General features: G+C 38.3%; 1 long non-coding RNA gene across 1 annotated transcript; it reads left to right on the top strand.

Moving 5' to 3' along the window:
• The first annotated feature begins 254 nt into the window (after positions 1-254).
• Positions 255-14,876, top strand: LOC149135573 (uncharacterized). Its single transcript, XR_016241906.1, has 2 exons — positions 255-10,565; positions 12,254-14,876. It is a non-coding gene; the product is annotated as an uncharacterized LOC149135573 (long non-coding RNA).
• Positions 14,877-27,875: the final 12,999 nt, after the last annotated feature.

Below are 27,875 nucleotides of genomic sequence, written 5' to 3'. Positions count from 1 at the left end.
TGGATGCTAAAATCGAAGAATAACCCACTTAGCATTAGTTGGAAAATATTGTCACACACACGACCATAGCAAACCAACTTTGCACCAATAAATCCTACCATATTCTTGTGTGTAGGAATCAACTACTGAATCAAAACTCTGAATTAGTCTGTTCCAAAACACTAAGGCATTTCCAACTGGTAGTTTTTTCTAACAGCTTAACATTTCACCTATTTTATGTTACAGGTTCCCACCAAACAAATACAGTAGAAATTATTTCAAAGTTCTCCACAATACCTACAAAAAATATATAATATATGTTTTCATACATACATATATATATATATACACACACACATATACATGTACATACATATATGCATAGTTTTTGGAAGATTAACCTGACTTTAAATTTTTTCTTTTTGTTTTCAATTGAGGATAGCTGCTTAAAGAATGCTTATGAATGAGGACAACTACTTAAAGAAGTACTGATCTCTAATTGTGGAGGGAACTTGTGGAAGGAGTAGACCCAAGAAGACTTGGGACAATAAGATGAGAAAGGATCATCAAACACTGGGCTTCACTGAGGAAATGACAAGATGCTGGGACTTGTGGTGATTTGCTGTACTTAAGAAGACACGTCAAGCTAAGTAAAATCACGGCCATCCATACATACAGGCACATCTTTTATGGCCATTCCCTCACTCCCCTTCTAGCTGAGAAGTCTCTGTCTTGTGCCAATGCCATATAAAATTCACTCATGTCAGTGTCACATAAAATGCACTAGTGCTAGTATCACATAGATACACCCATGCCAGTGGCACATAAAAAGCACCCAGCACACTCTGTAAAGTGGTCGGCGTTAGGAAGGACATTCAGCCTTTGAAAGTGTGCCAAAATAGTCAATTAGAGCCTGGACAGCTCTCCAGTTGGCCAGCTCCTATCAAACTGTCCAACCCATACCAGCATGGAAAACAGATGTTAAACAATGATGATGATAGGCATATACATGCATTTTTATGATGTTCCACATTTGCATGTATTCATAAACTCAAGATAAACAAATTTCCATTCTAAAAGCTCAACTTAAAGCTGACACCTAAATCAACACACCTTATTGCAAAGTTTCACGTGCTGAACTGAACTCTGAACCTCCACCTTCCCAAAACAAACAGGTTAAATCTTCCAATTGGTGTTCAAATAACATCAACAACAATTAAATCTTATAACACATCTACCAACTAACTATTTTCCTGAGAATGTAATTCCATGGTGTGCAGCAATGTCACATACTGATAAGTGAGCGCTGAATTGGATGGCAACAGGTTGGTCTAGCATACATAGTGGCATGCTTCAAATATGCTCCATAAAGAAATATTCAAATCTTATTTTCGAAAAAACTCATTGAAGGTTTCTTGGATGCTGTCTTTCACCTCAGTGTTATTCCACATGGCTTCAAACTGAGTTTTCATTCATCCATCAAAATCACTCATCAGAATATCCTCACAGTATTCTTAACATACTCACTTCTTTAAAACAACTTATGTGAGCCACCATCCACTCTTTATGCATCAAACACAACCACCTCACATGGTAACTCACCAACTACTGTTCTCTTCTTTCCACTCTTTACTCTTCTGTGCCTATGCAGTCAATATATTTTCAGATATGGCACCTCAACAGCAAACTTAGCAATTTTTTAATCTCTCAAAAGACCTGTAAAATTTGCCTATACCAGTCACAACAACCAAGTAGATTCCCAGGGAGTTACATCACACAAGCACCAAATGAGCTCTGCCTAAATTTTACCCCCACTTCAAGACAAACACAGTTAATTCAATGCGCACACCAATACTGAGAGTTTCATCTGTCGGACGAGTCAAGGCCTTTTTCCACAACAGAACCCCAGATCCCTTAACTGAGAATGACTTCATCAAATTTAAAACACATCTCTAACTGGACACCAGGCCTGGGCCTACATCACTTGTCAATGTAGGCCATTTCCATTGGAGCCAGAAGCTTTTTGGAAGCTCCATAAATGGCAAGACATTATCAAACCAACTGACAAAGAGAGCTTTGTTATAGTTTGGTAATCCAATATGTACAGACAAGAAGCACTCCACCATCAGTTCTACATCAAGATACCAAACAATCTTGCCAGCTATTATAAGAAACAAGTGTCCGCTACCATTCATGAACTTACCTCTTCTAGCTCACTCCCACCCACTGCTATTAAACACTCACCACACAAGCCAGACAATTTTGTCCACCTATTATTTCCACCTGTACCTGCCCCCATGCAACATCTATTTTCACCTCATTAAAAACACCAACCACTCCCTACACCTCTTCAACTCATTCTCTTTTCTGTCTGGAGAATTCAAACTTCTTTTTGCCATGGATATCAAATCACTGTCCCAGAACAATGACGTACTAGCCCCATATTCATAGCCTACTAATCCCACAGCAATAACCTACTAGCCCTTCTTAGACCATCACCACCTGCCCGAACCCAGCACTACTACACTCCTCTGCCTAGCCAAGCTTGTCCTTACCTTCAATTGCTTTTCTTTCTATGAGGAATTTTTTTCACAAAGTTTTGCTTATTCCATATTTTTGCTTACTCCATACTGTATGTTATAGTTATAGCTAAAGTTAAAGTCAAGAATGGAAATGTTCAATTCTGTTTCACTCTATAGTGCTCTTTATAATTATTATTGTTATTCATTTAGTGGTATGTTATAAGCAAAATTGAGAAATCCAATTGTTCAATTCTGTTTACTCTTTCTCTAAATCTCGAAAATTCCATCTCTTTATGTTTTGTTTTGTTACCTGCTATCTTATCCAAATGACCCATTGTTTCCTTGACCAGCCCTAATTCTGGAAATTTTACCACTCTCCCTCTCTGTCTGGTTTGTTAACCACTTGCTTTTCCCATGTTGATTGTTAATTAGTAGCTCACTTTGTCTGTGACTATACCACATCGGCTTTTGCTAGGGATTAGGGCAGCCACAGTGCTTTGCCGTTCATGGTGTGTCCTCCCATTCCACCACCTATACCAGAAGTCTTTATCCTCTGACCTCTGCCAGATGTCTTTCTCCTGAGCACCTCTAACGGCTTACTAAACAGCACACTTTCCCTCCCTCCATTCCCCCTACATCCCTACCTTGTGTCTGTCTCCTGTTGAATATAGTGATCATGAAGCGAATAAAATGATATAGTGTATGCAGGTTGAAGGCTCTTAGTATGTTTACAAGATCTGCCAAATGTGAGCTTTCTTTTCAGATGCATAATGTTACTGTCCCCCATCCCAGGGTCTCGCGAGCCCACACCTTCCACACCCTCAGAGTTGGCACATTGAAAGGTAAGTCTAGTGAGATTGTTGAGATGCTTGAATGGAGACATGTAGATTTGTGCTGCATCCAAGAAGTAAGGTACAGAGGAAATTCAGCTAGGTTCCCCACAGGCAAAGAACATAGGTATAAGATTTTATGGGTAGGGAAAACTGATGGGGTTGGGGGTGTGGGTATACTCCTTGTGGAGAAATAGGTTGATAAGGTAATTGGGTTAGTCAAACTCTGTGATAGAATATTTAGGCTTAGACTAGTGCTGCAACATGAATTAGCAACCATTATCTCAGCCTATGCCCTTCAGCCAGGGCTATCTGATGACCAGAAAGACCGATTTTATGACATACTCTTGCAGACTACCTCATCAATGATTGACGGACCTTCTCTTTGTGGATGGCGACTTCAATGGGCATGTTGGACAACATCCAGGGAACTTCCATGGTGTACATAGTGGCAACAGATTTGGTTCCCACAATGAGGGAACCAGACTGCTGGAGTTCTGTGATGCAAATGATCTTATGGTCTGTAATACTAACTTCAGGAAACCTTCCAAGTCTGGTGGACACATTAGTCAGATTGACTACATTCTCGCCAGGAAACACGAAAGATGGCTACTTATAAATGCCAAAACTTTACTAGGTGAAGAATGCACCCCACAACATAGGTTAGTAGTTAGCGACTTCAGGATCAGGGGTAAATGGCTGCCCAGAAGATGACCAGCATGGAAAAGAAGGGTCTGGAAGCTTAAGGATCCTCTGAATGGACAGAGATTTAGAGACGTATTACTTGAAACTTTTGACAAAAAAGAAGAGGATGTAGCATCACATAATGTGGAGGACAACTGGAAGTTCCTACAGGACAACCTGTTGAGAGCTACTGACCAGATCTGTGGCTGGTACAAAGTCCCCTTTCAACCTAAGCTAACATGGTGGTGGAACAATGTAGTTGACAGGGCCATTAGGGAAAAGAAACAGGCATGGAAGGACTGGAAGTATGGTGGTAGCAGGGAACTGTATCAGATTGCTAGAAGGGAAGCTAGGAGACAGGTTTACTTAGCCAGAGGGGAAGCAGATAAAAAAAAATTTGTGAATGTTCTGCATTGTGAGGACCAGAGACTTGAAGCATTCCATATTGCAAGACAGCATGTGAGAGAGAATCATGATGTCATAGGAAAGAAATGTGCCCGCATGGATGATGGCTCACTTGCATTTAATGAGGCTGCAAAGAGAGAGACTTGGAGACGCCACTATGAAAGGTTGCTAAATGAAGAGAATGAATGGGAGAAAGAGAGTCTGCCAAATATCAACCCAACAGAGGGATCAGCTATTCAATTTGACAGTACCTTGGTAGATAAAGCATTTAAGGGTATGAAGACAGGAAAAGCCCCCGGCCCATCAAGAATCACTGCTGAGATGCTTTAAATATCTGGCGATGTAGGCTATAATCTAGCCAACCAGGTGATACATGAAGGAGTCATACCCAATGACTGGTGTAGCAGCACCATATTCAACTGCTACAAAGGTAAGGGTAATGTGTTAGATAGGAATGATTACAGACATATCAAATAGTTGGATCAGGTGATGAAGGCCACAGAGAGGGTCATAGCCCAACTAATTAAGGAGTTAGTTTAGATGAGATGCAGTTTGGGTTTGTGCTAGGGAGAAACACCACTGATTCTATATTTCTGGTAAGACAGCTGCACAGGGATGCTGTCAGTAAGGTGATGGTTGACTACGAGTATAGTGAAGAATTCCAGGTACAAGTAGGGGTTCACCAAAGATCAGTCCTCATCCCCCTCTTATTCATCGTAGTCCTTCAGACAATAACAGAGGAATTCAAGGCAGGCTTCCCCTAAGAGCTCCTCTATGCTGATGGCCTTACTCTAATAGCTGATTCACTACCAGAACTAGAGAAGAAGTTTCAGGTGTGGAAGCAAGGATTAGAATCGAAGGGCCTTAGAGTCAATCTAGTAAAATCCAAAGTCTTAGTAAGCGGGAAGGTAGACAAATCACAAATCCTTTCAGGTAGATGGCTCTACTTGATCTGTAGAAAAGACATAGGTAGAAATTCTATAAAATGTACCTGGTGTAAGCTCTTGACACATAAGAGGTGCAGTAATATCAAAGGAAGGCTAACTGGGAAGATAGTTTTTGTGTGTGGCAGATGCACAAGAGCAATAAACACCGAAGATGTACAGAAAATAGATTCCATCACATGCCAAGGGGAAAAACTAAAAGTAGTTGATAGCTTCCATTACCTAGGTGTGGATACTCTGAGAGTGTAGCTGCTAGAATAAGAATAGGCTGGGCAAAGTTCAGAGAGCTCCTACCTCTGCTGGTAACAAAGGGCCTCTCACTCAGAGTGAAAGGTAGACTGTATGATGCCTGTGTGTGAATAGTTATGCTACATGGCAGTGAAACATGGGCTGTGACTACTGAGGACTTGCATAGGCTTGAAAGAAATGAAACTAGTATGCTCTGCTAGATGTGTAATGTCAGTGTGCATACATGACAGAGTGTAAGTATAGATGAGGACAGCTGTGTGAAGAAGTGTCACACTCTAACAGTGGAGGGAACCTGTGGAAGAGGTACCCCGTGGAAGACATGGGATGAGGTGATGAAGCATGACCTTCAAATGTTGGGCCTTACAGAGGCAATGACAAGCAACCAAAACCTTTGGCGATATGCTGTGCTTGAGAAGACCCAGCAAGCCATGGCAGATGCCAGTGTCACATAACTGGCCTGTTTAAAGGTACCCCTTCAGTTGTCAGGCAATATGTTCTGCTTGAGAAGACCTGTTGAGCCAAGTGAAATCATAGTCGTGGCTGATGCAAGTGCCACCCGACTGGTACCCATGCCAGTGGAATGTAAAAAGCACCATTCAAGTGTGGTCAATGCCAGTGCTACCTGACTGGCTTCCATGCCAGTGACACATAAAATGCACCATTCGAGCATGACCAATGCTAGTGTTGCCTGACTGGCACATAAAAAGACGAACAGCTTGAAAAGTTTATCATTTTCATTAGCACTTTTTGCCCTGCCTTGGAATTTAGCTCCACCTCATCTGATACTTCTGTTAGTTTCTTGATATCACCATAAACAATATCTCCCTCTCTCCACTGCAAACCTCCTGACTCTCACTTCTATCTCCACTACTCTTCTTCTTACCTCAAACTCACTAAATAATACCTTTCTCTCAATTCCGTCTCTGGCTCTGCAGCATTGATTCATTTTGAATCCCAATGCCAAGCAATGTAACATTTCTTCCTGAATCAAGGGTACCATTGATCAATTGTGGACCCAACACTCTGCTTGGCCCATGCCATCAATTGCACCACTACTCTCCTACCATCTTTACACATGTCTACTATCCATAATCCACTCTGCCTCTCACTTTCTATGCATCTCTCCTTCTGTTAAAAGATAAACCCATATGCAACTTCTGCATTCTACTTTCAAATCCCACAACTGCTCCAGTCTTTCCTGCACCACCACCCCTAACCTTTAAAACAGATAAGAACCTCAGAAATCTCCAGTAAGAAACTCCACAGTTCCCAGCCTCACACAACCAAGCACTTTTAAATGTGCTCACCAATGATGCAACATGTGCTCCCACATTAACATTGCTACAACCATCAGTAGGTCCACAACACAATAACATATTACTAAGAACTTTTGTTTCGCATTGTCTAACATTATATATTGCATTATATGCAAATTTTGCAATGCCCTCTACATTTGGGAAACAGGCTGATGCCTTGTTAATTACTTTAGGGAGTACATTCAAAGCCTATAACTATGTTGCCATCCACTTCAACACTATAAGCCATTCTGTCACTCACTTAGCAGTGTGTGCATCACTGTACACCATGGATTCACATTCTAAAAGAAATAGAAGGAATAACATTTATATTCAAACTTGACACCATGTCACCAGCACATATGAAACTCATGTGGTTTTGCATTCCTTATCTGTTATTGGCAGATCTTTTAACTTAGAGGGCATGAAAGTCTGTTGTCTCTCTTTTCAACTTTTCACCTGAAAAATAAAAACATTGGATTTTCCACTTCTCATAGCAAGTTCACTGTATGCTTACACACACACACACACACACACACACGCGCGCGCGCACGCACGCACGCACGCACACGCACACATATATATACATAAATAATTATCATCACTTAATAATTTCCCATACCTGCTTGAGTCAGGCAGATTTTTCTTTGGCTTGATGCTTTTCTTGTTGCCAGCCCTCACTTGTTATCAAGCAAGAATATATTTTCCCATATCCTGACATATTTTTACTGAAGACTGGAAACGAAAACCTCACATGTGACGACGATGCTCATTTACAATCATCACATGATGTCTAAACAAGTGCACACATCTACCTGCATACATACACAACCCTATATTTTCGACAGTTTTGTTTCAGTTCTTGTCTAAATCCATTTACAAAGCTTTGTTCAGCCCAACATTATAGTATCAGACAATTGCTCTAGGTGCCTCGGAACTGAACACAAGACCACATGGTAGGGAGGTATGCTTTTCAACCAATGGCCATGCTTGTATATGTGTGCGGCCAGGGTGGGGGTGGGGGCTAAATACACTTTGCATAAAAGGAAAAGAAAACACATTCCACCAAAAAATAAAAGTATTTCAAAAAATCAACAAGTATCAACTAGATTATGACTGATAGCAGTTAACTCTAAGTAACTGCCCACAGCTTCAAGAACTTCATGCATGCATGCATTCCTTATTGTGGGAAAATCTGTAAACACCTCCTTGATCTTAGCCACCATCTTGGCCTTGGTGTTGCAGGCAGAGTGGTTGATGTCTTTCTCAACTGTGCCCCATACATAGTAATTCATAGGATTACAACTGGGGGAATTAGGAAGCCAGAAAGTAGGGTTGTATACACACGCACATGCAATACATCAACTTGTAGAAATTCTTCAACAACCACTTCTGACACTTTCTGGATGTATGGCAAGGAGCTAAATCCTGCTGCCATACATGGCCTTCCAGCATCAACCTTCTCCAACCAGAGATTGAACACAATCTCCAGCAGCTTCAGACAGCCATCTGAATTGAGCCTAACATGTGGGGATAAATTCCAGCATTTTTCATGTCAACAATTTCAAAAAGCTATAATCATCATACATACATACATATAAATTATGTGTGTGTGTGTGTGCATTACTATAAGCACTTACAGACTGTGAGGTGGAATTTTTCACTGTGAATATTTGCATGTGTTTGTGTATATATTCTTGGGTTACAATGAGTATCCATCCATCTATCTATCATCAACACCAAAATTAATATGTCACCATGACCAACCATTAACTCCTTAATGACCAACAACACAACAATAGATAAGATAAGCAACTAATTTGAAATTTAAAAAAAAGAAAACAATTAGCTGAGGTAATGTTGTATTTTAGCTCATTTTAAATGTTGATTGAAATATAAGTGACAGAAGCAGTGTTTATATCGCTAGTGATTTGGTGGCCTCAGCCCTGCCATCTCCAGCGCTGAGGCCACCAAATCACATTATTTTGACCTTCCTTGGTCTCATCAATGATGAATGCTCGACCACTAAAGAAAGTAGCAACTCATCATTTGTTCTAACAATCTCCACATTTAAGTGGAGATAAATATCACCTTTTATTGAATGAAATGTCTTTGATCTTAAGTCAATGAGGGTTGACTTGAAACTAAACAGGAACAACAATTAACAAGAACAATATAATCAGTGACATAAAAAAAAAAGCAATACAAAACACCACCACTAGCAACTCACTAACTTTTGAATAACCAAACCAATTATCCACAACAATAATAGTATCAGCATATTAGCACTATCAGTACAGGCTAATTTGGAAGGTTTAAGGAGAGCTTGAATTAGCACAATATAAAGATTGGTGAAGCTGCAATTGCTGATAAAAAGGCTGCTACTAATTATCCTGAGCAGCTGGAGGGAACTACACACCAGAATAAGTATACAATGTTGACACTGTACTTTTCTAGAAGCTCATGTCTTCTAGAACCTATATTCCTCAACAAGAAAAGTTAGCATGTCTGGCACTTCTGGGAGAAAATGCTGCTGGTGATATGAAATTAAAGCCATGTCTTTTGGTCAAGAGTTACACAAAGTTTAATTTGCTTCTGAAAAAGAGTGGTTTGCAAACATTTTTACTTTTACTATTGAAAGGTATAGTGTCAAATGTAATATTTCCAACAAAGTATTGCTCACTGCACTAAGCCACCCAGTAAACTTAAATGTTTTTTGATAATGTAAGAGCAAAATATGCCCCCAAGAATACAACTTATTTGCTCTAGTCAATGGATCAAGGTGTGATAGCTAATTTCAAGACATATAATGAGAAGAACTTTCAAACATGTATATATAACAAAGAATATACATATACACCTAAAAACATCATACCTATATATGTAAATACAAACATACACATATATAAATATACATCATCATTTTAATGTCCATTCTCTATGTTGGCATGAATTGGACAGTTTGACGGGGGTTGGTCAGCTGGAGAGCTGCCCAGGTATCATTTATCTGTTTTGGCATGGTTTCTACAGCTGGATGCCCTTCCTAACACCAACCACTTAATAGAGTGTACTGGGTGCTTTTTATGTGGCACAAGCACTTTTACATGGCACCAGTACCCACAAGCCCACAAAACTAGGATCTCTCAGCTGAGAGATGAATGTAGAGGCTTTGCCCGTATGCATAGACAGCCATGATTTTACTTAGCCTGGCATGTCTTCTCAAGCACAGCAAACCATCAGAAGTGTTGGTCCCTTGTCATCTCCTTGGTGAGGCCCAACATCTGAAGATCCTTTCTCACTACTATGTCCCATGTCTTCCCTTCCACACATTCCCTCTACAATTTGAGATTGGCAATTCTTGATGCAGCTGTCCTCATCCATAAGCATTACATAACCATACCAGCAGTCTTCTGTCTTGAATGCCACATCTGATGTCTTGTATATCCAATTTTTCTCTCAAATCACTTACACTCTATCAAATATGTACACTGATATTACCCATCCAGCAGAACATGTTGGCTTCATTTCTTTCAAGCCTTCACATGTCCTCAGTAGTCATAACCCATGTCTCACTGTCATGTAGCATAGCTGTTCATACACAGGCATCATGTAGTCTACCTTTTACTCTGAGGGAGAGGCCCTTTGTTACCAAAAAAGGTAAGAGCTCTATGAACTTTGTCCAACCTGTTATTCTAGCAGCTACACTTTTGAAACTATTACTTCCACTGCTAACTTAAATAATGTCTACCACTTTTATATATAAATATCCCTAAACATATACACATACAATAACATATATGCACACATATAAGCAAATAGATGAAAACACATACACTATATGTATACACAATCTGCATTCCAACTTTATTTTTTCCTGCCAAAAATAATACCACATAGGCAAAGTTCTTTGAGTGGAAGGTGATACCACCTTCCCTGCTCATGCATGAAAATTTTTGTGCTAGTCGGCCATGTCAGTTCCTAGCTGTTATGCCTAGAGTACAGATGTGTAGTGCATGCTTATTAGATTTTTGTTTCCAGCAAATGTATCAAGCTGAGATATTGCATCAAGTTTTGCCAAAAGCTTTGTGATACTCAAATTCAAACCATCCATAAGGTTCAGCTGGCTTTTGGTAATAATGGAATGGGCAACTCTCAAATCAGGGAGTGGTACAAATTGCTTCAAACATGACTGCACCTCAGTGGAGAGTGAGGCACACTCAGGGAAGCCATCCAAAAGCCAAAACAAGGAGCCAATTCAGAAGGTTCGGCAAATAGTCATGGAATCCAGGAAATTGCTCATGAAGTGGAAATAAGCATGGGATCAGTGCATACCTTTTTAACAGAGAATTTTTACATGCAGGTAGTGTTGGTGAAATTCATTCTCAATGTGCTGGTGGAGCAGCAGAATCAACTCTGCATGGAAATCACTCAGGTTATGCTGGATTGTGCAAACCACAACCCAGAATTCATGAAGGCTATTATCACTGGTGATGTGACATGGGTTTTATGGTCTCTGCTGATGCATTTGGTCATCTTGTGTGAAAAGGAAAATCCAACGAGCACTCACGGATGTGACTTTCCAGCACAAAAATTTTCATGTGCAGGAAGTGAGGTATCAACTCCCACTCAAAGGATTTTTCCCACCCACCATTAGTTTTGACAGGAAAAAACAAAGTTGGATACCTTTTGAATGCACATTATATATATATATATATATATATATATACATATATATAATAATATAGATTTAATCAAAAGATTAAATGTGGTACTTAAAATGTTTGAGGCACCAGAATTTGGTAGGGTAAAAACCAAAAACAAAATCAAGAGATTTGGTGAATAAAATTTGAAGAAAAGCAACAAAAATTCAATAGGTTATAGCAGTACGTACGTTTCGTACAAACTTCATTTATTCATGTAGTGAGAACACTGCATAAAATGTGCAATGAAAATGTACTCCTCAGCTGCATACATCTACAAAATGACTTTCTAAAATGAAATTCCATTATGCAGCTGAGGAGTACATTTTCATTGCACATTTTATGTAGTGTTCTCACTACATGAATAAATGAAGTTTGTACGAAACGTACGTACTGCTATAACCTATTAAATTTTTGTTGCTTTTCTTCAAAATGTATATATATGCTATTTTATAAACAAAGTACATATTTTAATGAGCTACTAATAGTTTCAATGCAATGAAAACAACTCTGACAGCATTTTATGATACCATGCCACCAGATGCAGTACTTTTTTTGTTGATCTTACTATCGCAAAACAGTACATTATATATATTGTATTTTGACTTAATTTGACAGGTCTTTATGTCTCTTTTTTTTCCTCAGGAACAGATTGATGTGAACAGTCAACAGCATTTGAGAGCATAAATATAGTTGTAGTTGAGAAAAAGCTAGCTGACATGGAAGACTGGAAACTCTCTGAATATTGGAAAAGAGTTACTTGTATCATGATTTAAACTGGCTATCAAAATCCCATCATAATGACTGCTTTTCAATGCTCCGTGAACATTGTAAAGGCTGTAAGATGTGACATGGACAGCTGCAATGGAGACTGTGAAGCTATGGCCAGAAGGAATGGATATGATAGGCATTCTGATTTTGTGTCTGCATGCTAGAATTCATCCAACAACTTCAGGACAAGGTGCTGGAAGGTCTGAGCAAGAGAATCTGGGTTTTGGTGGGAGAGATCGGTACTAGAGTCACCAATGCGAAGCTAAACTTGAATGAGGACCTTCAGTACCACTTGTACAAGAGGTGCAAGGGATAAATTCTGACAACTAAAGCCAAGGAAAACTGCTTGATGAAGACAAAGAAGCTCCTGAACAAGCTGAGTCATCTTGAGCTTGGAATGATCTGATTCTTATCAGATGAAAAGAACTTATACCAGAACCAGTTGCATAAAACCCAGACCATCCATGGCTTGCCTATAATTCATGTGATGACCCATGTATCATGAAAACCAACTTCCCTCAAACCATGTTGGTCCTTGGGTGTGTCTCTGGTGATACATCTTTGAACAGGGCCCTAGGTTCAATTACTAGACAGAGAAAGTTGCTACTGGAAGTCTATATGTATGGCTGCAGATTCAGTTCCTTGTCATACCTACAGAAAAATTCAGAAGTGATTTTCTACGACTTCAGTAGCTGCTACATCTGGCCTCCTAATTCCCCCAAATATAATTCCACAGATTACTACGTGTGGGACACGGCTGAGAAAAACACCAACCATTCTTCCTGCAACACCAAGGCTGAGCTGGTGGCCAAGGTCAAGGAGGTGTTTAAAGATCTTCTCAGAGACCTAATGAGGGGCACATGTCCCAGGTTCAGGAGTTGTCTTGGGATCATGGATAAGCTGTGGGCAACTACTTTGAGTAAACTGTTATGTCTCAGCCATAATCTAGTTGATATTTTTTGATTTTTTCAAATACTTCATACTTCTATTTTTTAATGGGATACTGTTTTCTATTTCTTTTTTGTTAATTGTCAAATTTAGTCTGAACACACACACATATTTATACATACACTTACACACAAACATAGACATATTAAGAAAACTTGAACAGTTGTGCATTTACATAGATATATCCATAAATAAGAAATAAATAAATGCAAGAAACATCCAGATATGCACTTTGGGTGTCAGTCTTCAGGATAATGCAGAAGACAAAGTTTTTAATTTTCTTAATTATAGCTAGGTGAAAAATCAATCAGGAATCATCAGTATGATACTTGGATTCATTAAGAAAAGATAATATGAAACTCAGTGGATAGAGGAACAGGAACATTAGGTAGTTAGCAGCATTAGCAATTAGGAGGTGCAAACAGTTATATAAAGGGAACTAGCTTAAAAGCTGTCCTATTGGGCAGCTTTTAAGCAACTGACCCTGAATGGGATGATCTGCAAACAGATCTCTGACTTGTTTCAGAGAATTTGTTGCAATTGCTTCCTCCAGAGTCATATCCCAATGATGATCATATTCGTCGCAAAAAATCATGTAAAAGAAATTACCAAAAACAATCGCAGTAATGAAAACATAGAAATCCAAAATTTCAGGATTGCAGATCCGGATTCGGACTAGAATGTTTTTAATTTACTCATGGAGTTTGCCTTTAGATTATAAAAATTTGTGACAAAAAGTCACGTAAAAAAATCACCGGAAACTATCACAGTAATGCAAACCTTGAAATCCAAAATTTCAGGATTGTGGGTCCAGATTTGGCCCGGAATGTTTTTAATTTACTCACAGAGTCAGCCTGATTCCAAAATAGTATGATATGTTGGGCTACGGCCTCTAGGAATAAAGTTGAAAAAGTGTGACACACTGACATTCACATTTATTATATTATACTGTTATATTAAGGTGGCAAGCTGGTAGAATTGTTAGCATGCCAGGCAAAATGCTTAGCGGTATTTCATCCGCCACTAGGTTTTCAGCTCGAATTCTGCCGAGGTCGACTTTGTCATTCATCCTTTCAGGGTCGATGAAATTAGTACCAGTAATGTACTGAGATTCATGTAATTGAACCTTCCCCCAAAATTTGAGGTCTTGTGCTTCGAGTAGAAAGGATTTATCAAAGTTGAAAAAGTGTGACGCACTGACATTTGCAATTATTATATTAGATATGTGTAATTTAGGGGAAACTTTATTTCAATTAAAGTGTATTTTATATATGTGTGTGTATATATATATATATATATATATATATATATGTATGTATGTATGTATGTATGTATGTATATATGTATTAAAGAAAGCAAAAAATAAAACAAAAATGAGTGTTCACTATGTTGGCAACAGGAATTTCTGTCAAAGAGACATGGTTAAATGAAATGGTACATCATCTCCCTCTTTCTCTCACATACCTACTCTTTCTCTCTCTCTTTTATTGTTACTCCCACTGCCACCATCAACACTACTACTTTTAATAAAATATCAGCTCTCTCTAAATTTCTTTGTCGCCTTCTGTCTGTCTTCACCACCACCCTCACCATCTCTATGCCTACTATTACTCTCACCCGATCATGAGGAATAGTAGGAGTGTCATTCAATAGTGAGAGAGGTGGTCTAAGTGTGACACACTGACACACACAAATTAGTTTTTGCATTTATTATATTAGATTACGGTTTGTATCAGAGGAATATGTTACAAAATTTATGTTTACATCTCAATGTAAGGTCCATGATCATCAGAATTTCTGTTATGCAAAGTGAACACCTATTATCATAACTACTATAGGGTCTCCCTCATAGTATTATCAACCATCTAATAGTGTATTCCATCAATTATTCCCAATGTGAAACCATCAAAGAAAACAGCCATCCTAGTTGATAACAGTATGATAGATAATGCAATTAAATATCTAATGACAAGGAAAGCCCCTGGTCCATCAAGAATATTGCTGAGATACTTATCTCTGGCAGAGTAGGATATGGTCTCATCGCCTAAATAGTTAATTAGGTTGAGGTAGATATCATCTCCAATGATTGATGTAATAGCATTATAGTTAGCTGTTAGAAGGTAAAGGAGATACCTTAAATAAAAGTAATTACAGAGACATCAAACAGCTGGACCAGGTCATGGAAGTGACAAAGGGAGTTATAGCACATTAAAAACAGAATTAGATTAAATGAGATGCAGTTTGGTTTTGTGCCAGGTAAAGTACTACTGATGCTATCTTCTTAGACAACTGCAGAAGTATTTATTTAAGAGTAAACAATTATACTTGGCATTTGTTAATCTGGAGAAAGCCTTCAATAGAGTACCTTGCTCTATGATATGGTGGCCTCTGAGGAAGCTAAGATAGATTAATGGTTTGTGAAAGCTGTGCAAGCCATGTACAACAGTACTCTCAGTAAGGTGAATGTTAACCATGATTATAGTGGTGAATTCAGTGTGCAGGTAGGCATATACCAGGGCTCAGTTCTCAGTCCCTTCCTATTAATCATTGTCCTTTGAGCCATAACAAAGGAATTTAAGACTGGCTGCCCCTAGGAACTACTATATGCTGATAATCTCATTCACATAGTGAGAGGAATGAAGCTAGTATGCTCCATTGGATGTGCAATGCTAGTGTGTTTGTACAACAAAGTGCAAATATATTGAAAGAAATGTTAGGTATAAGAGGAATCAGATGTAGCATGCAAGAGAGAAGACTGCTCTGGTTTGGTCATATGAGGTATATGAATGAGGATAGCTGCATAAAGAAGTGCATGGTCCTTGTGGAAGATGTAGACCCAGCAGGACATGAGACAAAGTATTAAAGGCTGATCTCAAGATGCTGAGCTTTACAGAAGAAATGACTGGCATTTTGTTGTGCTTAAGAAGACAGTTCAAGACCTGTCCATTACAGAAAAAGATGATTATTCTAAAATTACTTGGTTATGCTTGTATGTATGTGTGAGGCTCTGTCCCCACCATATTTCATCCCTCCCCCATCTATGGTACTACACAGCTTCTGCCCTCACCTGAGAACAGAATCAGCCCATATTTCATCCCTGACATTGTCCCACATTCCTTATTATTTCTGCCCATACTATTTCAACCAATCTTACCCACCTCTTATTTCTGTGCTTTCAGCCACTACTCTCTTTCCCCTCCACTATACTCCATGCTAAACTCCACTCCTATCTGCTGTAATTTTCAGTGCCCCATACCTATCATCATGAGCCATCACCTCTTATAGCTCCTTATGTATCCCTTTATCTCCCTTATCACTGATCCTGCTCCTACACCTTGCACATACTTTCTGTATCCCTCTATCATACTTTAGCCTTTCAACACCTGCATAAAGCCACCCACTTCCTCTTCCAAATACTTCTTCTTTGTTTAGGGAGCTTTTTCCTTTTCTTCTGTTCTTTTGTCTTTCAAGTTTCAGGCAACATCACTTGAGCCAGTGGCATGTAAAAAAAAGCACCAAGTATACTCTGTAAAGTAATAGGTGTTAGGAAAGGTATCCAGCTGAAGAAACCATACCAAAAGTGACATATTGGAGCCTGATGTACCATGAAGCTTGCTGGTTCCCATTTTAAACTATGCAATCCATGCCAGCATGGAAAGTGGACATTAAATGATTATGATGATGATAATTATATGCTATTAGTCTTAACCTTAAAAATTAAATGATGATTACATTATCTCAGCTTGAAGTTTGTGCTTGAAGCATCTATGTAAACATATCTAGACTGGTTCGTGGTAATTATACATTGGTAGACCATGTTTTTAATTTTCCCCAACTGTTATGTGCTCTCTATGGGGATGATCCTCCATTTTATGTCCAGGATTGTAGCAATAGTGAAGTCAAGTGCTCTAGAAAGAGAATTAGAAATTTCATCAAGAACATGGCTCTACATATCTCTTTTAGTTATAAACTTAAAACTGCTGGCTGCTTAGATGTCACATTTGAAATACATAACTCACAAACCAGGTGAGAACCTCAATTACATCATTTTTCATTCTGATCATGGTTGTTCTGTTCTCAACTTGCTAGTTGATAGTATATTAGACATCTTCAATCAGTATGCGGACTACTATAAAAATGCAATCTGGCCCAGTAATATTTTAAATGATTGGGCTAAGCCAGGACCCATTCTTTGAAACCCGAATTTCAGCAATTCCAAAATGTTGAGGAATCACATTAGACAAAAGAATATAATCTGGTCTCATCCACCCTTCACCCTCAATATTCAGAGCAGAATACCTAATCTACATTTTGCTTTATTAGAGAATCACCCATTTATTGTGGGTATAGGGAGATTTTTAACCCCCAGTCCATTAAGCTATTGCATTCTACCTCTAATGTTGTTAACATTATATGTAGCATTAATAATAGAAGACTATACCATTTTCCTGTGGTTAGAACTAGCAGTACCTGTACAAAACTTAACAAACCCATTAAAATCTTGTTGTCTAAGGGAACAACTGGTACCCAGAATGATGAAGTAGCATCCAATGTATTCTTAGCTCTACATAATGGACACAGTTATACTACAAAACCTATGAACAACGATATCCTTAATGATCATCTTTTGGTGGCACTAACAATTACTACACTTACATTAACAACACTATTTGTGTCAACACCAGAGGCATTTTCAATGTAAATGCCCATCCTCCTGTTCATTATATAAATGTCTAATTAGAAATTTTTTTTCCAATGCATAGTTACCACTAACCAATTTAGTTACATTTATGTAGATACTTCAAGCATGGACTTCAAGGTGAGATTACATAATCATTATTTAATTTTTAGGTAAGGCTAATAGCACATCATTATCAAAATGAATTTGAAAATTAAAGAACTTGATGGAATATACTATTGGATTGTTGATAGTACTACGAATAAGACCCTATAGTGGTTATAATAATAGGTGTTCACTTTAGATAGAAGAAATTTTAAAGAATCTGTACAGTAAAGGAAACATTACTAACCAATTTGATCAACTTATGAGATGTAACAGCTTCCACTGATACAAACCCTAATGCCTCTTATATTACTGCTTACCCCTCTAATTGCTTATACTTTTAACTATATATTAACCTTTTATGCCTTAATCCTATTTCTGTACTCTTATCTCATTAAGAAATTTTTTCTTTTTTTGCTCCATGCTTCCACTTCACTATTTGGTTATCTTCATGTTATTTTTTACTGTTTGTCCTACCTAATTATATAATTGTTTCACCTAGACATATTTTGAAATGCAAAATTATTTTTTTACCCACTCCTTTAGTACTAGCTTGCAGTTTCCTACCCTCTCTTACCCAATATTTGTATTGAAGCCTAACTATTACTTACCTATATATTGACGGACACAATTGTGTACATATTGATATTAGCTTATACGTATCATCATCATGTATGTATATGTATTTGTTGTCTGTGCATAGAGAAACACATATATACATATTTAAATGTGTACTTGCATATATGTATGGATACATATTACAGGTATAAACTGGTATGTGCATTTTTTATATGTTTTTGAGGTACTTTATACTTGGTATACCTTTGGTATTAATATATGTATTTATTGATATGTATGTGCGTCTGTATATGCATATATACTTCAGTTTAAGTAAAGCTATTTTTCATAATTGTTCATAATTTTATATGCAGGTGAGATTTCATACATCAAACATGATGAATCCAGCATCATTAGATAAGTTGCATTTTAAAAAATTAACATTCACATTTATAGGAAAATTAGAAGGTAGGGCTTTTAATGGGCATGTGAGCATGTGAGGAGTACAGATAAAACATCTATAGTATTTAAATTCACTTACCTAAATTACTTTATGGTTAATGTTAGCACTGAGAACATACAAGAGTTACACACATGCTGTATCCTTGTGTTGACCTTAAAGGTTGTTAGAACCAAGCAAATATTTTGTCAGTTAAGTGAGACGCAAAGAGACAAGTCTCAAGGTAAGCAGAAAGCCATATAACTGTCAGCAGTGTTTCTACTATCCAACTTTATTCACACTGCAAGACACACATACACATATACACATGCACACATACATACAAACACATACATCCATAGGCACATTCTCTTCTATATGCACTCACATATACATAGATGTAAACACATGCACACACGTGTGCTGGGAGGGTGTATGAGCATATATACTTACACATAATACCCGTGGGTGTACATCATCATCATCATCATTGTTTAACATCCGCCTTCCATGTTGGCATAGGTTGGACGTTTTGACAGGAGCTGGCCAGGCAGGACACTGCACCAGACTTCTGTAATTGTTTTGGCAAGGTTTTTACAGTTGGATGCCCTTCTGAACACCAACCACCCAGCAGAATGGACTCAGTGCATTTTACGTGGCACAAGCACAAATGAGGTCAGTTTTGGTATGGTTGTTACAGTTGGATGCCCTTTCAAACACCATTCACTTTACATTGTGGACTGGATGCTTTTTAAGTGGCACCAGCAGTGGCAGGATCACCAAGTAACTTGCAAGACAAAGATCCTTTGAGAGGGGAAAGGGCATTGGAGGAAGTTATCTTGTGTCAGATAATGAAAGGTTATAGTGAGGCAGACAGAAACAGATGTCATATGTAGAGGAGGTACATGGTTACCTGGCCAGACAGAGAGAGAAATTGATCAAGAATGAAGACAGAAACAGGTGTGCTGCTGTAAAGGAGTTATGTGGTTACCCAGCCACAGGAAAGAGAAGGAGTGAGAGAATGGGAGCAAGAGTGCAAAAGAAAGCAGGTGAGAGATGGTGACAGAGTGCCAGGCATACACACAGGGGTCGGGGATCAGAATATAAATGGGATAGAGTAAAAAATGGAAAAGATAGACGGTGGCAAGTGCTAGGGCATACCCTTGAGGTACAGAGATCATAATATAAGTGGCAGGGCATTGCCAAAGCAGCATGAGAAGAGAATGGGAGTGGGGAATGCAGTGAGTGGTGAAAACCTGGGTGTATAGAGGGGGGTGGGGGCTACTGGATAGCAAGGTCCATGAGGACAAGATTGGGAAGTGACTGATAAGTATAGTGCTTGAAAGAGTAAATGTGTGGAAGAGAAGTGATGTAGTTTGGTTTATGTGTGAAAAGTTTTCTTGTTATGTATGGGTGGAGAACACAGCACTTCTAGAACTCAGTTTTGCTGATGTGGGTTCATTTCCTCTGTGAGACCTAACTTCTTGAGAACAGTCTTCACCACTTCATCCCATGTCTTCTAGGGTCTCACTCATCCATCCACTTTCAGTGATCAGCACTTCTTTATACAGTTGTCTTCATTCATTCACATCACATGTCTAAACTAGTCTTCTCCCTTGCACACTGCATTTGATACTTCTTATGCCCAACTTTTCTTTCAATATGTTTGCACATCCAACAGATCATACTGCCTTCATTTCTCTCCAGTTTAAGCAGTTCATCTGATTCAGAGCCCATGTCTCACTACCATGGAGTACAGCCATTCACACACAAGCATCATACAGTCTATTTTTCACTCTGAGAGAGTCCTTTGTTACCAACAGAAGTAATTGCTCTCTGAACTTCCTCCATCCTATTCTTATCCTAGAAACAATACTTTCAGTGCATCCTCCACCATTGCCAATTTGGTTACCTAGGTAACAGAAACTATCTACAACCTTAAGAGAACCCCCTGGACATTTGAGAGAGTCTAAATTCCATGTGCTCTTAGTGTTTATTGTTCCTGCACATCAGGCACATAGAAAGATGACTTTATCTGTTAGTCTAACTGAGATTCTGCTGCACCTCTTATGTGTCTGTAACTTACACTGGATGCTGCAAATGGTATTATTTCCAACTCCTTTCCTACATATTGAACAGGGTCATTTACCTGATGGAAAGAAAGTTTTATCTTCTTCCTTGCTAACAACACCTTTAGTCTTTGCTAGGTTAACTTTAAGGTCCTTTGATTCCAGGTTTGGCTTCTATACCTAGAAATCCTTCTCCAGTTCTGCTACAGATTCTGCAATAAGAGCAAGGTCATCAGCATAAAGTAGTTCTCAAGGATATTCAGTTTTGAATTCCTCTGTTATGGCCTGGAGAACTATAATGAATAAAAGTAAGCTGAGAACTGAACCTTGGTGAACCCCTACTTGTACGCTACCTTCATTACTATTTATTGCTGACTCTAACCTTTCTGACAGCACCACTCTAACAAGCCACTCCTCTATTCTTAACTTCCTTAGAGACCACCAGGTAACAGAGCAGGGGATTCTATCAAAAGCTTTCTCTAGGTTGATGAAGCTAGGTACAATGGCTTACTTTTGACCAAATACTTTTCCTGCAGCTGTCTCACAAGGAAGATGACATCCATGGTACTCTTCCCAGGTACAAAACCAAACTGTATCTCCTCTAGTTTAATTCTATTCCTAATCAATTGAGCCTTGTGTACATACAGAAATATATAAATGCACACAAAGCATAGATATATTCAATATACTTGTGTATATTCGCACCCATACATATATTTATATCTACGAACACTCACACACACACACACATGCATACCACAAATACATACACATATATATATATATATAAAGCAGTTGTATACTGTCAACTCAAAACTCCCCCAAAACTCGCAGTTTCATTTAACAGTTCTCTTATACAGTTTATGGTCATTTTTTATCTACAATAATTATATGTTGTCTCAGCTCCTCTGTCATTACTACATTTGGCAGGGTGTCGTCACCCACATATAATCCACTTGCTTTAAAATTATACGGGTGTATTTGTTGCAGTCTCTTCATTATATGTTCTTCCACTACTATAGCTTTTTCTTGTTCTTCAAACGTTCCGGGTTCCAGTTTAAGTCTTACTAATCCCTTTATTTTAGCAATCGTCTTCTCCAACTCTAAATTCTTGTTGCAAAAATCCACTGTTCTGATATTTTTATATTCTACCTTTCCTTCCATCCTCGTTATATCCTTCTGGTTTATCATCGTTTCCCACCAATTTATCCACTTCTCCCTTCTTGTTAAATTTTTTTCATGCCCTGTATCTTGGGTTTGATTCTCAGTTTCGTCTTTTTCAGTTTCATTTTCGTTCTCTGTCTTCTTTTTCTTTCCCCCTCTCTTTTTTTTTTTGGCGGCGATTCAGTCCGCATATGTTTTCTATCTGTTCCTTCTAAACTTTCCTCACTCTCCACAATCTCCTCCTGCTTTTCCTTTACCTCTTCTTGTTTGACCTCTACCATTTCATCTTCGCAGATCTCTGTTTCTACCACTTGAACCTCTCTACGGGGACACATCACCTGTATGTGTCCCCTACTTCCACATCTATAGCATATGGGTGGCCTCCCCTCAGTCGGGTCTCATCGGGGACCACCAACTCCTCTGCGACGTTATGCAGGTCAGGCAGGGTTATATGGGTTAGAATTTCCACCCAAAACCCCACCAGTTGATCTCTTTAGACCTCTCCACTTGTATGATTTCCACCTCTTCTTTGCAATTATAAATTACTGCTGCCACCAGCCATTCTAAATCTATTTCCAGTGGTACTTTTCCGATTCTTATCCTTGCGGCTCTTCTGCTGCAATATACTGGCAAAAGAGCCCACTTCTCTGTTCTTAGAGGTATGGAAGAATACCTCTTTGCATCAGCTTTGTTCTTAAAATACACCTTTACAGTTCCATATTTCTTTCCTCGCATGTAGAACACTATTTCTTCCTTAATTCCGCTTAAGCAATTCTCTACTGCTTCAACTTCCGCTATATCAATTTTCTTTACTGTTATGTCTTATACGTTATAATTCTTTTTTCAGCATTTTCCATCACTTCTTTGGGAGGACTAACCCACAGGCAGTCCCCCTCCTTCTTTAACAACTTAAAGTGTTTCTTTATGTTTGCAATTTCCACTTTAACTTCCTTCATCTCCATGTCGTTGGCCGGCCGACACCTGCCAGCCGCTGCCGCGTAACTAGTAATCATTACAAACTTCATAGAACAACAACAGCAATACTTCAACAATTATTAATAGCAGTAATTTCAAAACTTCAAACTAAATAACAGCAACTTCAACAATTTTTCAACATTTTCATCAACTTATGTTCTCCGTTCACAAAATCACAACATAACTCAAAACAAACATGACTATTCAACTCGGCTCAAGTAGCAACACTGGCTGGTTGAAAATGCATGTCAAACACTCGCAAATATATATATATTTTTAGTGAAAACACATTCACTGATTACAAAAATTAGAAATGATCTAATTATAAATCTCACAGAGAGAATTAAGCAGGAGTGTTATGATAAAGCAGTTGTATACTGTGAACTCAATGTGACAGCCCCAATAAGGGTATCATACTGCTGCTATTTAGCCCTAGGAAACTGGACCGCTTCCTGACGGCCTTGACACATTTCCTGTGTCTTTATATTTGCGAGGAGGAGACGAGCAATGACTCAGAAACATGTCCCTGAATGCACACTGAGCTGGGTGGGGGTGCTTGTCTCCCCCTCGCAAATATAAGGACACAAGAAATGTGTCAAGGCCGACAGGAAGCGGTCCTGCTTCCTAGGGCTAAATAGCAGCAGTATGATTCCCTTATTGGTACTGTCACATTGAGTTGACATTATACAACTGCTTTATCATAACACTGCTGCTTAATTCTCTCTGTGAGATTTATAATTAGATCATTTCTAATTTTTATATATATACACAAATACATACACACACACATATATATATATACACACACACAAATACATACATACATCTGCATGTATACACATACATATGCACACACACATACATGCATATACACACAAACACACACTTACATATAATATGTAAAGATATCAGATAATAAATATATAATCCAAATAAATAAGAAGACAATGAAATTCTTTAACATCTTTAAAAAATATATATAAAGTGTAGACAAAGGAATATGGGCTACGATGTCATACACCGGACTATCAAATATTTCACCAGTTATTGAATATAAAGTTTGCAAACAGATATGCAAACAGTTTGCAAATCAGCATGGAGGCCAGTCACACAATGTTATATATTGCTTAAATAATATTTGTATGAGACAGGTATATTAAACTAGGATTGAATAGAAGCTAAGAAGTTAAAGATATTAGATAACTAGTTTAAAGCATATTAGATAACCAGTTTAAAGTATGAAAATGTGTTCCTAATGTGGTGTGAGCATTTCAATTGCAGTTCACTAGATCTGTTAAGAATATTACTTGAACATTTAAGTATTTCCCATAATTCAGCACAACTAAGCCTACATCCTTACCTATCCTTTGAATTGAGTAATGAATACTTTATTATGCTCTACGTAATTTGGGGTCTAATTTTTTGTCTTTTAATTACCAAATTTTTTCCATGTGTGATGTAACTTTAGCTTTATTACATTTATTAAAGGTATAAGAATGATTATATAATCTGTAGTGGGCTGGATGTAATGTGCCATATCAGTTTGATATGATGTAGCCAACTACTGACTGTAATGGGTAGATGTAATGCTTGAAGGTTCTTACGTCGGAGTACCAGTGAACATCGAAGGATCAACACCAAGAAGGAAGAAATATTATTTACATATGTTTATTTGTTTGCCCAACAGGTAGTTAAAGAGACAGTAGCAATTCTAGTGATAGTGACAACAAGGACGGCTCACTGGTTAGTAGTTGATAGTGTAGAAAAAGGTTGTCTGTCAGTAGAGAGTGAAAGAGTAAGGAATGCATGGTGCTGACTAGAAAGATAGAAAGGATAAAGGTGGCATCACCTTTCTTGCGACTGAAAGCCTCTTTTAACATGTCAAGTGAAGGGCAAAGGGAAATGCTGCTCTTGGTTAAGGCTGATGTAAAAGAGCATGTTGCTCCTTGGTCTGACTGACACATCAGAAGAAGAGATAGGAAATTCACTATGGTCAGTAATGTAAGTCAAATCATAAACAAAGGACTGACCTTTCCTTGACCAGCACAGGTCCTAGAGGGTCGATTGTTTCCTCATCAATCATCTGGTATGGAGAGGATTTCCCCCGCTCATTTTGACAAGCAACAAGCCGGTGGATTTGGTTTCAAATCCTAGGTTGGGTCAAGCTAGATGCCTACAAATCATTGCTTAAATTTGCAAGAAGTTGAGCTAATGTAGGTTTGAGGCATAATTTATTGAGAGGGTATAGAAGTGTGTTTTACAATTACATAATTTAAGAGTTTTGTGGGTTCTAATACTATCAGTGTTATTTGTGGATTACTGAGAGTGATAATTATTGTTAGATTCAATAGAATTGCTTCTATTATCCAGGGTTACATAAGAGATAACAGAGTTGTTGTTATTATTAGTAATACCACTTCCATTGTGATGGTGATACAGTTACCTGGATTATTAACTGCCACATAATCATAATTTATATTAGAATCTTTGTGGATGCTATCGCAGTTGATTTCACCATTTTCAGGGTTTAAGTATATGTCATTATAACCACCACTGACACTATTGCTGCTACTAGGATGGTCATTACTGCTATATATTTATATAGAGATAATACAGTTAGAGGTTGAAGTAGTCAACTGACTGACAGTATCCTGACTGTTAATGTAGGCTGCTTAATTGCCACAATCATCTCTATTAGTATAGCTTATGATTCAATAGCTACTACTACTGCTATGGCTGTCAACATTAGGGTTGTAATTATTATCAATATTACTGTTGTTCCTAAGGCAGTGAGCTGGCAGAATTGTTGTGCCAGAAAAAATGCTAAGTGGCATTTCTTCCAGCTTTACATTTTGAGTTCAAATGTCACTGAGGTCAACTTTACCTTTTGTCCTTTCAGGTTCAATAAAATAAGTACCAGTTAAACACTGGGATCCATGAAATCGATTAGCCCCCTCCCCCGAAATTGCTGGCATTGTGCCTGAATTTGAAACCAATATTATTATCATTTCTACTGCTATAGCTTTGTTAAGCTTTACGCAAGCAAACTAGTGGAGACAAGAATACATTTATCAAAGGTTTATTACTTAACATACATCAGGGCTTCAGTCGCCAGTTATTTCTGTTTAGTTCATTCAAATTCTTTTAACACTCACTGTTGACATCCTTTTGTTCTTCTTCTCCCCCCTGGAAGTCCCTTTCGCTGCTGACCAACTTCCTAGCTAGCCCTCAGCAAAGTTCCTGTCTACAGTTCGTCTGTCATGAATCCTGCCCTATATAGCTCCCCTGTTGACTGTCATTGGAAATGGGAAGGTGTTTTAACTGTCCTGCCCATGTGTATGGTTACTCGATTCTTTGGTGACTGTTCCTTGTCAAGGGTTGGTGTGACCTGCCTAGGGCAGCCACTATTTGGTGGCTGGGCTACCTGAACAGGGCTGTCAATATCAAGATGGGCCAATATCAAGATGGAGACTGTGTCTTGTCATCCACCAATTAGGAGTTGGAATGTTTTATCTCCTGGATATATGACTTGATATGGACCATTGTAGGGTGACTGGAGGGGTTTTTGTCATGTCATGTCAAACAAACACAAAGTTAGCCATGCAGTGGTCATTTGGTACGGATGATCTGGGTGTACCATGTGTCGACATGGGAACAGGGCACGACATTAGGGAGGTTGATCATGTTAGGAATGATTTCGATACTGTCCTGATCAATAATTTCATTCCTGTGGCAGACCAATTTTCCTTTCCTACTTTGTACACTTGGAGAATTACTGTTTTATTCTCTATGCCATATGGCTACCACCAGCAAAGAGATGTCCACTTATGGTGGTACTCTGCTACCTTCATTTTCATAACCCTCTGACTCAAGTATGCTGAAATTAACCCCAATTCCACTCTCTTCTAGAGTTGTTGTTGCACTTTCTTCAGTTGGAAATCTCACCTCAACTGTACCAAAGTGTATTCCATGGGTGACATAATTTTTTATTGCCCAGGCTGATCTTAGACATTTTTCAATCTGGGCCTGCATCACTCCAGTCTCCTGTTTTTTTATGAAATACACTTGTAGTTAATAGTTTCTTTTTTCCCTACTATCTACTTGCATTTCCTTTGGCTTGTTTAGAATTATTGTTCTTCCATTTTTTGTTAAGTGTGCTTTGGTGTCACTTAAGGTTTTTTCCAAAGTATCAACTTTCTTCATTCAATGACATGCTTGTGCAAAACTATTTCAATTTTGTTAGAAATAAGAACAGCTGCAATTTCTGTTGTATTAACGTTTGTGTTGATCGTGGTAGTGATGTTGTTGTTGGTGGTGGTGGTAGTGAATTTACTGTTGTCTCTGGTGGTGGTGGATTTGCTGTTGCCACTTGTGGTGGTGGTGGTGGAGGTGGCAGTGTTCTTACTAGTGTTGTAGTTGCTTTTTGTTGTGATTGTTCTCTTTTGTTATTCTTTCAATGGTGATGGCAGTGTTGAAATTTTTAGCAGTGGAAAATTAGCTTCATACTTTCCCTGTGCTGTGTTGTTGCTCTTGTTTTTGTTACAGCTATTACTGTCACTG

Source organism: Octopus bimaculoides, chromosome 5, assembly GCF_046866305.1.
Source record: "Octopus bimaculoides isolate indiv1 chromosome 5, ASM4686630v1, whole genome shotgun sequence".
In the NCBI taxonomy this organism is placed as follows: domain Eukaryota; kingdom Metazoa; phylum Mollusca; class Cephalopoda; order Octopoda; family Octopodidae; genus Octopus; species Octopus bimaculoides.
The sequence above is the reverse complement of the archived record's forward strand: the minus strand, read 5'-3'. Positions and strand labels throughout refer to the sequence as shown.